Genomic DNA, 13901 nt, shown 5'->3' on the forward strand with positions numbered 1-13901 from the left:
CACCTGGTCTGTGAGAAGCATAAACTGAGGCCCTACAATGTGAAAAGCCTCAAAGTGGGTTCCATAGCTGGTCAGAGGTGGAGCTGGGGCTCCTGATTATATTTACATATTAATTAAAGCTTTGTTATCAGCTATTCTACCTTAAGCCTAGGCCTGGAACTAGGGCCTGGGTGGTGGAATGGTTGCTCTGGAGCAGCAAGGGGGACTAGATTAGGGGAGGCAGGATGGAGGCCAGGGTAGGACCTAGAACGAGGGTGGAGGTGAGGAGTGGGAGCACAGAGAGGAATCAGGCTTCCTGTGTGCTCCTCCCTGGCCCCTTTCACAGAGACAGGTAGACCAGGGGCTCCCTTTGCACATCTGATGAAAACTTTGCACTATCTCTCTGGAGATGTGCAATGTACATTTTGCATATAATTTCAGTATCTTCAAAGTTCTATATTGGTTACCAGAAGGATTGGATGGGAGGTGGGTGGAGAGGGGGTTGCTTCTTAAGTGTATATAGAAGAATAAACATACAGGAATAAAAAGTCCAGGAAGAAAAGTAATGAAAAGGGATTTGTCTTACCCAATACTAAAACATACTCTAAAGTCAATGTGTTTGAAGCAGTACGGTATTGAAGCAGGACTAGACCAATCTGTGGAACAAAATGGAGTACGGAAATGGATCTAGCCCCGCAAGGGAATTCAATGTATAATAAAGATAGCACTTTAGGCCCGGCACAGTGGCTCATGCCAGTAATCTCAACACTTTGGGAGGTCGAGGCGGGCGGAGTGCTTGAGACTAGCCTGGGCAACATGGCAAAACTTTGTCTCTATAAAAAATACAAAAATTGTGGCTGGGGGCGATGGCTCACGCCTGTAATCCTAGCATTTTGGGAGGCTGAGGCAGGTGGATCATGAGGTCAAGAGATTGAGACCATCCTAGCCAACATGGTGAAATCCTGTCTCTACTAAAACTACAAAAATTAGCTGGGCATGGTGGCGTGCACCTGTGGTCCCAGCTACTTGGGAGACTGAGGCAGGAGAATCGCTTGAACCCAGGAGATGGAGGTTGCAGTGAGCTGAGATCGCCCCACTTCACTCCAGCCTGGTGACAGAGTTAGACTCTGTATCAAAAAAAAAAAAAAAAAAAATTATCTGGGCATGGTTGCATACACCTGTAGTCCCAAGTACCAGGGAGGCTGAAGTGGGAGGATTACCTGAGCCTGGGACGTCAAGGCTGCAGTGAGCTGTGATCACGCCACTACACTCCAGCCTGGGCAACAGAGCAAGACCTTGTCTCTAAATGAATGAATGAATAAAAGACAGCACTTCAGACAAATGGTGGGGGGTGGGGGTGGGGGATGTTGGTAGGGGGTTGGAGGGGGGAGATCAAATGGGTGGAATAACCAGCAAGTCTTTTGGGGAAATTACAATAAGCTGTGCCCTTTTTGCACACTGAAATAAATTCCAGGTGGAGCACATATTTAACACTATAATGTATCAGAAAAGAGACAAGTGAATATTTTAATTATCTTGGAGATGGAAAAGACTTTCTAAGCATGATGAAACCTAGAAGCCATAAGAGAAAACATGGAAATGTTTGACTACAAGACTTCTATACAGAAGAAATAGCCATAAACCAGTTTGAAAGACAAATGACAAAATGGAGGGGATATATCCTGGTTGGCCCCCACTCTGTCCCCTCCTGCCCTCCAGCCCCTCCAAGCCAAGACGGGGACAAGCAGGAGGGATGGCTGGGGCTGTGAGAGTCGAGACCGAGCACCTGGAAGAGGCTTCTCCTGCGGCGCTCTGGCCTGCGCCCACATGTTCAGGGGCCGGGAAGCCCCGGAAACCCCAGGCGGGCCATCTGGGTCCTCAGCAGGTGCCTTGGCACAGCAGATCCGAAGTCCTCCTGGAGGCTGCTCACCACTTCCCTCGCGTGGCCATCCTAAGAACTGCAATCCTCTGTTCCTGCTCATGCCCCTTCTGAGTATCAAGGCGAGAATTTAAAAGTAAATAAATAACAGCTAATTTTTTGAGGGAACTAACCATGTTCCAGGCATTGTGTTAAACACTTAACCTAGCATATTTCATTTTCCCCTCAAAACAACTCTTCGAGGTAGGTCCACTGTATTCTTATCTCCATTTGATGGACGGAAACTGAGGCTTGAAAAAAGTGACTTATCTAATCTCTAAGTGGTGGCACCAGGATTTACTGCCACATTCCTTGCCTCAGCTCTTAATGTAGTAAAGCCAAGTCTTTGGGAAAATTCAGTGAAACAAACGTTTTTGAGGTTTACCTTGATCCAGGCCTTTTGCAGGTGCTGGGGATTCTGAATTGAGGAAAATGGTCATCACAGGTGACAGCAGAGGAACACTCCTGATACAGCAAATCCTGATAGCTACAGAGGACTCATTCACCCCGTGAAGGGGTGGGGCAGCGGGGAGGGATCCCAGAGGAGACATCCTCCAAGCTGCATCTTGTGGAGAGAGAGTAGTGGGGTGGCACTTACTAAGGTGGACTGGACGACAGGTGGGGTTTAGGGGAGGAGCAATGATCTATGTGCTGAGTTTGGGGGTAGACCACAGATGGGGCAGAATAAAGTACATCAGGACCAAGCTAAGGAGTTTGGATGCAAAGATTTTTTTGAGAGCTTTTCCATGTTTCAGTTGCTTGGGTCTAGGGACAGCCTGCTCTGCCAACCCAACCTGCCTCTTTTGCAGATGCTTCCTCACTCCAGTTCAAAGTGCTCTCAGAAACTTGGAGTCCCTCCTGATTCCTTCCTCTTCCTCACTTCTATCCACTTAATTATCAGTGCCATCCACTATGCTTCCTAAATACTTCCTGGGTTCACCCACTTCTCTCCATCCCTCTTGCCTCTCCTCTAGTCCAGCCTGCCTTCCTGTCACTCCTGAATTCAGCTGCTGTTGGTGACTTGGTCTCCCCACCTTCAAACTTTTACACAAGAGACATCCTTCTAAAGCAAATCTGACCACATCCCCTCTCCTACTGAAAATGCTTTTTATCGATTAATTCAACAAATATTAAGTATTTATTATATGTTGAATATTCAAGATATAATTATGAGCAAAACATGGAATTTAAAGCCTATGGGGGTGACAGACGTGAACCAAATGACCCCCTAAATAATTAAATAATAAAAACTGTGCTAGATGCTATGCGAGGGTCTGACCTAGAGAGGGAGATCTTTGAATGCTCCCCAAGGCATCCCATCTGAAGTCTGAATAGCAGTCAGCCAGGTCAACAAGCCAAGGATGGGTAAGAGCTTACACAAAGGCCCTGAAGTTGCTTTTCTGAGTTTCTGTTTCCTTGTCTGTATAATGGGAATATTTAGAGTTGTGAGGATTAAATGAGTTAATACGTGTAAAGTTCTTAGAACAGCCCTTAGAACATAAGTTTTCCATAAGTGTTAGTATATATATATATATATAATTTTTTTTTTTTTTTTTTTTTGAGATGGAGTCTCACTGTGTTGCCCAGGAGGCAGTGGCGTGATCTCAGCTCACTGCAACCTCCGCCTCCCAGGTTCAAGCAATTCTTCTGCCTCAGCCTGCTGGGTAGCTGGGATTACAGGCATGTACCACCATGCCTGGCTAATTTTTGTATTTTTTGTGGAGATGGGGTTTCACCATATTGGTCAGTCTAGTCTTGAATCCTGATCTGCGCGCCTGAGCCTCTCAAAGTGCTGGGATTATAGGAGTGAGCCACTGTGCCTGGCCAATAACTTAATATATTTTTTTTTAAGTGGAGAGATATTGGAAATCTTTCAGCAAAGGAGTTAAAGGAGAAAGTAGCATTTTTAAAATGTCACTCCAGCTGCAATGAGGAGCATGGATTAGTACAAAGAGCGAGCAGATTCGGGGAAACTAATGAGACTTTTGCAAGGGTCCATTGAGAGCTATGGGGATTTGGGCTAGGGAGGCAGAGGGAAATTGGAGAGATTTTGTGATTTAGGTAGTAGACACTGCTGGGCTTGCTGTTTTATTGGTAGTGGGAGGCTGTAGGAGGTAGGTGGTCGCTACAACTGGTTGGGTGGTGATGTTCTTCACCAAGACAGGGAAGGCTGAAGGATGCCTAGGCCTCAGGGGAGATGCTGATTCTGAATGTGTTTAGATGCACATACTGTGGTACATCCCAGATGAGCGCTGTGTAGGCAGCTGATTCATTGTGGAGTTCAGAGGAGAAACTGTGGCTGGAGATAAAAAACTAAGATTGCTGGTGATATGGTTTGGATCTGTGTTCCCACCTAAATCTCATGTCAAATTTGTAATCCCCAGTGTTGGAGGTGGGGCCTGGTGGGAGATGATTATACTAGGGGTTGTTTCTCACGAATGGGTTAGCACCATCCCCTTGGTGCTCTTCTTGTTATAGTGAGTTCTCATGAGATCCAGTTGTTTAAAAGTGTGTGGCACCAGCCGGGCGTGGTGGCTCACGCCTGTAATCTCAGCACTTTGGGAGGTCTAGGTGGGCGGATCACAAGGTTGGAGTTCGAGACCATTCTGGCTAACACAGTGAAACGCCATCTCTACTAACAATACAAAAAATTAGCCGGGAATGGTGGTGGGTGTCTGTAATCCCAGCTACTCGGGAGGCTGAGGCAGGAGAATGGCATGAACCCGGGAGGCAGAGCTTGCAGTGAGCTGAGATCGCGCCACTGCACTCTAACCTGGGTGACAGAGCAAGACTCCATCTCAAAAAAAAAAAAAAAAAAAAAAGTGTGTGGCAGCACCCGACCACTCTGTCTTGCTCCTGCTCCTGCCATGTAAGACGTTCTGGCTCCCCCTTTGCCTTCACCCATGATTGGAAGCTTCCTGAGGCTTCCCCAGAAGGCAAGCACATGCCAGTATCATGCTTCCTGTACAGCCTGTGGAACTGTGAGCCAATTAGCCAATTAAACACCTTTCCTTTCCTTTTTTTTTTTTTTTTTTTGATATGGAGTCTTACTCTGTCACCTAGGCTTAGGCTGGAGTGTAGTGGTGTGATCTCGGCTCACTGCAACCTCCACCTTCCGGGTTAAAGGGATTCTCCTGCCTCAGCTTCCCAAGTAGCTGGGACTACAGGCATGTACCACCATGTGCAGCTAATTTTTGTATTTTTGGTAGAGACAGGGTTTTACCATGTTGCCCAGGCTGGTCTCGAACTCCTGATCTCAAGTGGTCTGCCCACCTCAGCCTCCCAAAGTGTTGAGATTTACAGGCATGAGCCACCGTGCCCAGCCTCCCTTTTCTTTATAAATTATCCAGTCTCAGGTATGTCCTTATAGCAATGCAAGAACAGACTAATACAGTTGGCAAATAAGTGATCACCTCAATCACGCCATCTGTGAGATGGTAGGAGCTAGCTAGGTGATTTTTAAGATTTCTTCTGGTTCAAACATGCATAGGATTCCAAGTGTTGAGGTCAGTAGGACTCCAGAGACAAGAGAGAAAATCGATGTAGTCTGAAAGACTTGGCAGAAGCTCCTTGCAGGCTATTTGTTATTCATTCATCTGTCTTTTACTGAGCAGCTACTCTGAGCCACATGCTCTACTGGGGGTGGAAGGATAAACAAGACCTAGCCGCCAAACCAGTGTGGTGGCTCACATCTGTAATTTCAGCTGCTCAGGAGGCCGAGGCAGAGGATTGCTTGAGTCCAGGAGTTCAAGGCTACAGTAAACTGATTGTGTCACTGCACTCCAGCCTAGGTGACAGGGTAAGACCCCATTTCTGGAAGGAAAAAAAAAAAAAAAAAAAAAGACCGAGCATGGTGGATTACAGGCAGTGATTATGCCTGTAATCCCGGCACTTTGGGAGGCCAAGGCAGGTGGATTGCTTGAGGTCAGGAGTTCATGACCAACCTGACCAACATGGTGAAAACCTGTCTCTACTAAAAATACAAAAATTAGCCGAGTGTGGTGGCAGGTGCCTGTAATTCCAGCTACTGGGGAGGCTGAGGCAGGAAAATTGCTTGAAACTGGGAGGCGGAGGTTGCAGTGAGCCAAGATCGCACCACTGCACTCCAGCCTGGTGACACAGCAAAGCTCCATCTCAAAAAAAAAAAAAAAAAAAAAGGCAGCATCTCAGGGTCTCAGGCTTGGTAGACCATGGAATGTTTCCTAAAGGAAGTAATAACTAAGATAAGACCCAAAAGTCAGGTAAAAGAAAGCTCCCTCCTCTTGAATTTTTCACTTTAGACTTTACCATGCACTCTCAGAGTCCATTCCAGGAACAAAGGTCCTGGAATAGCAGTTGCATTTCCAAGGTTCTGTTGAATTTTCCATCTTCTCTGAGATCCTTCTTCTCAATGTTCCCTCTGGCCTTATCTTCACATTCTCCGCCAGGGCTAGGAATAGGGTCAGAGAAAAGGGACTGAGGATACAGAAGTAGGGAGGCACTCACTCATGGGTCATGCAGTGTGCTCCTGGCCCTCTTCCCACTCATACCCCAACTCTAGCTTTTCCCTGTACTCTGCTGGCATCTTGCTATTCCCACATGTGGCTTCCTCTGTTTACAGTGAGCCTTGCCAACACTTGACTGAGGAAAGCTTGCCCATGATGAGCTCAGATGTCACCTCCTCCTGGAAGTCTACTGCTTTCTCCAGTCGTCCCTGTCCTTCTCCCTAGGCCAAGATGGTTCCCTGTGCTCTAACAGCATGGTGAAGACTGCACAGTGGTTAACAGAACAGGCTTTAGCATCAGAGCCCTGCTGTGCTGTTTATTATCTGTGAATCACTCTCTGCGCCTGTTTCCTTCCACATGTGTGAAATGTGCTGGCATCACAGGGGAGTTGTAAAGATTAAGTGAGAAAATATATGTAAAGTGATCAGCAGTGACTGGTACATGTACCAATCAGATACACGATATAATAAAGACAAAGACAGGATGATAATTAGAATACACGAGCACTTTAGAAGACGCATAAACAATAATAGCTACCACTTACAGTAAGTGGTTATTGTTTATACTTCTTCTAAAGTGCTCAAGTTTTCTAATTAATTTCCTGCCTTTATCTTCATTATATCATAAGTTTCTGGGGGCAAGAAGGAAGAAAAGGAGGAGGAAGATTTTCATAAATGACATTTAACAAGCATTACGACATGTCTGCTGAATAAAGAAATGACAATTTCATGGGAAATGTTCTGGGCAGCAAATCTGGAATCCTGAGCTCCAATCACATGGTCCTAGTGATGGTACAGTTTCTGCCTCACTCACGTTCACTTTAAGCTGCCCAGACCACAAACCCTGCTGGGGCCACGCTTTAAACCACTTGACCCCTCCAGCCTCTGGACTTCAGCAGATAGGGCCAGCACCGGAGTCAAGGATCACCATTTAATGTATTCGCTGCTGTCTGTCCTCGGACCAATGGTGTATACTATCGTGTGAATGTGTTCCCCAAGTCTCATGTGCTGGAAAGTTAATCCCCAGTGCAACAGTGCTGAGAGGAGGGACCTTCAGAAGGTGATTAGGTCATGGGGGCTCTGCCATCATGAATAAATTAATGACGATATTGAGGGAGTGGGTTCCTGATAAAATGATGCATTCAACCCCATTTCTTTTTCTCTCTCCCCTTCTCTCTGTCCCTCTCATGCTGTCTTGCTCTCTTGCCCTTCACCTGCTGCCATGGAATACGCAGCAAGAAGGCCCTTGCCAGATGTGGACCCCTCAACCTTAGACTTACCAGGTTTTAGAGTTGTAAGAAATATATCTCTATACTTTATAAATTACCTAGTTTCAGATATTCTGTTATAGCAGCACAAAATGAACTAAGACAGCCTAGCACAACAATCTAAGATGGGCCGATTCGAGGCCTTATTGAACCAAGGAACAGAAAGACATTTTTGGCCAGGCATGGTGCCTCACACATGAAACCCCAGCACTTTGAGAGGTCAAGGTGGGAGGATCAGTTAAGCCCAGGAGCTCAAGACCAGCCTGGGCAGCACAGTGAGACTTCGTCTCTACAAAAGGAAAAAAAGAATTTTAATTAGCCAAGCATGGTGGTGCATGCCTGTATTCTCAGCTACTTTGGAGGCTGAGGTGGGTGGATCATTTGAGCCTGGGAGGCAGAGGTTGCAGTGAGCCAAGATCGTACCATGCCACTGCACTACAGCTTGGGTGATAGAGTGAGACACTGTCTCAGGAAACAAAACAAAACAAAAAAAAAAAAAAAGGAAAGAAATTGTCAGGTGGCAGAGGGAGTTGAATTAGAGAAGTCAGAGACAGCCAGGTGTGGTGGCTCACGCCTGTAATTCCAATCTTTTGGGAGGCTGACGCAAGTGGATCGCTTGAGTCCAGGAATTCACGACCAGCCTGGGCAACATGGCAAAGCCCTGTCTCTACAAAAAATACAAAAATTAGGCCGGGCGCGGTGGCTCATGCCTGTAATCCCAGCACTTTGGGAGGTTGAGACAGGAGGGTCACCTAAGGTCAGGAGTTCAAGACCAGTCTGGCCAACATGGTGAAACCCTGTCTCTACTAAAAATACAAAAAATAAGGCCAGGTGTGGTGGCTCATGCCTGTAATCCCAGCACTTTGGGAGGCCGAAACGGGCGGATCATGAGGTCAGGAGATTGAGACCATCCTGGCTAACACGGTGAAACCCTGTCTCTACTAAAAAATACAAAAAACTAGCCAAGCGAGGTAGCGGGTGCCTGTAGTCCCAGCTACTTGGGAGGCTGAGACAGGAGAATGGGGTAAACCGGGAGGCGGAGCTTGTAGTGAGCTGAGATCGGGCCACTGCACTCCAGCCTGGGTGACAGAGCGAGACTTTGTCTCAAAAACAACAACAACAAAAAATTAGCCGGTCATGGTGGTACACGCCTGTTGATCTCAGCTACTCGGGAGGCTGGAGGCAGGAGAATCACTTGAACCTGGGAGGTGGAGGTTGCGGTGAGCTGAGATTGCGCCATTGCACTCCAGCCTGGGAAATAAGAGTGAAACTCCATCTCAAAAAAAAAAAAAAAAAAAATTAGCCAGGCATAGTGACACATGCCTGTAGTCCCAGCTACTTGGGAGGCTGAGGTAGGAAGATCGTTTGAGCCCGGGATGCGGAGGTTGCAGTGAGCAACTCCATCCAGCCTGGGTGACAGAGCAAGACCCTGCCTAAAAAAAAAAAAAGTCATAGACAAGTAGATCTTGGCCAGGAAAGCCATGTGCAGGCCCAGATAAGTAGGAGCAGAGACCAAGAGAAGGCAGAAGCCTGACTGTAGGTAGAGGGGGAAGGAGCAATCCTATCCAGCGATGAGGAGTGGCGAGGAGATAGAGAATGAATAGACCAGTGAGTCCTAGACCTCTATGCTTCTTCCCGCCTTTCAGTTCCAGTCCTTACAAGAAACTCCTTTGTACTTGAGCTAAATTGGGTAGGCTTCTGCAGCCCAATGAGCCTGACTCTACTGTGTTATCTTGGCAAGTCCCTGTCCCTCTCTGAGCCTCAGTCTGACTAGATTATCTCTAAAGTCCTCTCCAGGTGAGTGTTCTTTCTGAACACTGTGTAGAGAGAATGGTTTTTAGGTTGTTGGCACCTGAATTCAGTATTAGTTACAGAGTGCCCCTGACATCCTGGCTCCCAAAATAGTCTGGTGGCTGGTTAAAGAGCCTGTTACAGGATCCAACACCCACCTGGCTTTGAATCTGAGACCCGCTGATACAATTTGACTCCTCCTTCGATTGTATCTTTTGTTGGATCACAAAGAAACTGAGGAACCAGGGCTGGTGTTTCTCCAGTGTCTTTTGGCTGCTGAATGCCCTACCTGCCCCCTTAATACTTTTCTGGACCCACTTCAGCATTTCAGAGGATTTCAGTGCCAAGTCTGCTCTAAAAAAAAGTGCCACTCCAGGAAGAATTTGAACAAAAAAAGTTTCCTTCTATGGTATTAAGATTTCCTGCCTTCCAGCTGTTTGGCTCTGAGTCTGTGCCCTGCCTTCATCCTCCTAAGCTAACAACTATGTTGATAATAATACTCCCTTGCTTTTGTATGGTGTTTTGCACTTTTCAGAGCATTTTAACACTTACCATCTTATTTGATACAAAAACTGAGGCAGGATGGACAAGAAGGAGAGGCACAGGATAATACTTATCATTTCTCCCATTCCCTCTACCCTCTTAAGACAATTTATTTTAAAATAATGTAAAAAAATTATTCCTATGTCTTTTTTAAAAACAGGCGGAATTTTTTTTTTTTCTTTTTTTTGCGATGGAGTCTCTCTCTGTCACCCAGGCTGGAGTGCAGTGGCGCAATCTCGGCTTACTATAACCTCCGTCTCCCAGGTTCAAGCGATTCTCCTGCCTCAACCACCCAAGTAGCTAGGATCACAGGTGTGCACCACCATGCCCAGCTAATTTTTTAAAAGATTATTTTTAGTAGAAATGGGGTTTCACCATGTTGGCCAGGCTGGTCTCGAACTCGTGACCTCAGGTGATCTGCCCACCTCGGCCCCCCAGAGTGCTGGGATTACAGGTGTGAGCCACCGTGCCGGCCTCATATAAGGCGGAAATATTGAGATTGAACTTGATTAAGTGACTTGCCCAAGGTCACAGAGCAGGTTAATGGCTGAGTAGGATCTATAAGGCTTACAATTGAGGATCACACTTAATGTTTACAGTCGTTTTCTCAAGACCTGCCTAACCCTATTTTGTACACTGCTAGCCAAGGCAAGGGACCTTGAAGAAAAGTCGTGTTTCTGACATGTATGGCCCTATGGTGCCTGCAGGGATCATTCTTAATCTTAACCTGTACCCCCTACAGAGACTTAACTGTCCCACAGTGGCTTGTGAAGCACCAGGCGGTCACAGAAGTAAGCTAGGTTGGATATAAGGCTTTCATTACTGTTCCGTGGGTAGTGGCAAGAATAAATTCTGTTGGAAAACACTGTTTTCTTGTTTTTCTTACAGACCACTTGTCCAAAGACAGAAACGGTTGAGAATCATCAGTCTATCCCTCTTTCAGTATCTCTAAAAAAAAGGAAGCAGGGCCAGGTGCGGTGGCTCACGCCTATAATCCCAGCACTTTGGGAGGCCAAGGCAAGTGGATCACTTGCAGTCAGGAGTTCAAGACTGGCCTGGCCAACATGGTGAAACCCCGTCTCTACTAAAGATACAAAAATGAGCTGGGTGTGGTGGCGCACGCCTGTAATCCCAGCTACTAGGGAGGCTGAGGCAGGAAAACCGCTTGAACCCGGCAGGTGGAGGTTGCGGTGAGCTGAGGTTGTGGCTTCCTTGGACTAGGCAACCCCACCTTTGGCTTCACACCCCATGACTGACCAGGGTTCTGATTCTGATTTTTTTGGCTTGACCTTGGAACTCTATCTTCAGGACATACTTGTGAGTTCTCGCTCCCCATGTGACCAACAGGATTAAGAGACAAGGTAACTTTTGCATTCCCATTCTCTCCCTGCCTGGGGTCCCCCTCCAGAGGAAAGGAATTTAGCCCATGTACAAAAGGTAGATGGATAGCTGGTCTGGATTTTAAACAATCACACTTTTAACATTTCTCTGTCTTAATTCACTCATAGTCCCCTAATTGCCAAATCCAACTGATTCTTTGATCCTTTGCAGATCTTTTTTTTTTTTTTTTTTTTTTTTTTTTTGAGACAGAATCTTGCTTTGTCAACCAGGCTGGAGTATAGTGGTGCAATCTCGGTTCACTGCAACCTCTGCCTCCCAGGTTCAAACGATTCTCCTGCCTCAGTCTCCCGAGTAGCTGGGACTACAAGCGCCCACCACCACACCCGGCTAATTTTTGTATTTTTAGTAGAGATCGGGTTTCACCACGTTGGCCAGGCTGGTCTTGAACTCCTGACCTCGTGATCTGCCTGCTTTGGCTTCCCAAAGTGCTGGGATTACAGGCATGAGCCACTGTGCCTGGCCGAACTTTTGCAGATCTTTTGTCTCTTTCTCTCTTTGTGGTATTACATACAACTTGCTTTGCATCTTTCTCCTCTCTAGCTCAGAGAGGTTAAGTAAATGGAATGGGGACTCGAACTCAGTTCAGACTAACTTGAAAGCACGTGCTACAGACAATATTCCATGCTGCTTCCCAAAGTAGACCAATAGTTCAGACCTATGCTATCTAATATGCAGTCATTAGCTACATGCTATAGTTTGAACGTCCCTCCAAAACTCATGTTGAAATTTAATTGCTATTTTAACAATGTCGAGAGGTGGAACACTTAAGAGGTGATGAGGTCACGAGGGCTCTGCCATCATAAATGGATTAACGCACGGGAATGAGTTAGTTATGGAGGGAGAAGACCCCTGATAAAAGGATACGTTTGGCCCCTACTCCCTCTCTCTGTCTCACATGCACACTTACTAACCATATGATATCTTCTGCCATGTTATGGTGTGGCAAGAAGGCCCTCACCAGATGTCGAGCAAATGCTGGTGCCATGCTCTTGGGCTTTCAAGCCTCCAGAACCATAAGCCAAATAAATTTCCTTTCTTTATAAATTACCCAGTCTTTGGTATTTTGTTATAGCAGCAGAAAACTAACTAAGATACTACATGTAGCTATTTAAATTTAAATAAAATGAAATTAAAAATTCAATTTCTTCGTTGCACTAACCATCTTTCAAATGCTTGACAGCCACATGTGGCTAGTGGCTACTATATTGAACAGCACAGATATAAAGCATTTCTACCACGCAGAAAGCTCTGTTGGATAGTGTTTGTTTGGATAAAGGCTCTGTCCTCTGACCTCTTTACCCTCTTTCCCTTTATTTATTCTCAGGAAGTGGACAGACATTGTTTAGTCTGTCTAATCCTTTACTCCTACTTTTCTGAGAACTGTTACTCTATCCCCCACCCTCCAACATACCTTCATTCATAGAGTTACAGTGGACACAACCATTTTTATGCATGACCCTGTCCCCTTTTCCATAATATTACTTGATTCAGTGGTGGACATTTGGCCAAAGTTAGCTCTAACAAGAGCTCTTCCTCCCAGAAATTTGGAATTAAGCCTAAGAATCTAGTCACCTGGATGATTTTTTGAATGGAGGCAACTTGGGACTCATTGGTTACCATGTTTTATATGACATGGATTGGGAAAACTGGTCTTCAGAATGACAAAGCAATGACAAATGGTTACACATATTGGGGAAAGTTGTATCTAGGTGTTCAAAGGATGTCAGGGCTCTGTCTCGCTCTGTCTGAATTCTGCCTTCCTCTGTGATGCCTTCATTCTCAGACAGGCTCTTTCCATGAAGCAAGAATAATGGCTGCCCTCAGTTCCTCATAGCTCAAGATCTCCAGAAGAAAAATCCTGTCTTTCCTATATTTCAAATCTTTAGGAGGGCTTTGCTTAGCTTAGTTTGGGTGATGTGCCCATCTCTTCAAAAACTGTGATCTGTTTCAGCAAGGTTTCCAAGAAAACAAAGCCTGAAGGAGGGATTAAGTGCTGAAGTTTTATGTGAGGGGCACAGCCCTGGAGTAGTGAGAATTAGGGATAAGAGAAAGTGGGAAAAGATGAGAAGCAAGGGAAGGAAATGTTTGCTGGCTCTTCACAATGAGCTGTAGCTAGTCTCTTGACAGGCAGAATGTCGCTCTAGACAGGCTGTATGGAGAAATTTTATCTTGAAACAGTTCATTAGAGGAAGGAAGGGAAGAGTGGATTGTTATAGCCAGCTCCTTCCTGTCTCCCATTGATCAGTTTGCTCTGTGGGTAGCTAAATCCTCTGTAGTAGGTTGCTTCATTAGCCCCTTCAGCAGCTTTTCAGGAAGCCAAATCCCACGCTCTGTGAGGTGGTGCTTCATCAGGGTGTGGAAGTTGCAGGAGAAGCCATAGACTCCATGTTTGTAACTAGTTGGCCTCAAGCAACAGAACTGTGAGACCTTGCTTAGATTTGGTCAACTATGTCTGTTGTTGAGGTGGACCAAGTGGCTAATTGTTTGGGAGCCAAATTATCCTGAGAGACTAAGAGGA

At 46.0% G+C, this 13901-nt stretch overlaps 1 protein-coding gene and 1 long non-coding RNA gene across 2 annotated transcripts in view; one reads left to right on the forward strand and one right to left on the reverse strand.

The window, feature by feature from the left end:
• The window catches only part of NFYC (nuclear transcription factor Y subunit gamma), a 109192-nt gene that overhangs the window by 7360 nt on the left and 87931 nt on the right, over nucleotides 1-13901 (forward strand). The window lies entirely within an intron of this gene.
• On the reverse strand, nucleotides 1399-6248 carry LOC126961239 (uncharacterized). Its single transcript, XR_007728231.1, has 3 exons — nucleotides 6185-6248; nucleotides 2283-2315; nucleotides 1399-1968 (listed from the first exon to the last, which is right to left on the reverse strand). It is a non-coding gene; the product is annotated as an uncharacterized LOC126961239 (long non-coding RNA).

The sequence above is a fragment of the Macaca thibetana genome, chromosome 1 (assembly GCF_024542745.1).
Source record: "Macaca thibetana thibetana isolate TM-01 chromosome 1, ASM2454274v1, whole genome shotgun sequence".
NCBI classification, from domain to species: Eukaryota; Metazoa; Chordata; class Mammalia; order Primates; family Cercopithecidae; genus Macaca; species Macaca thibetana.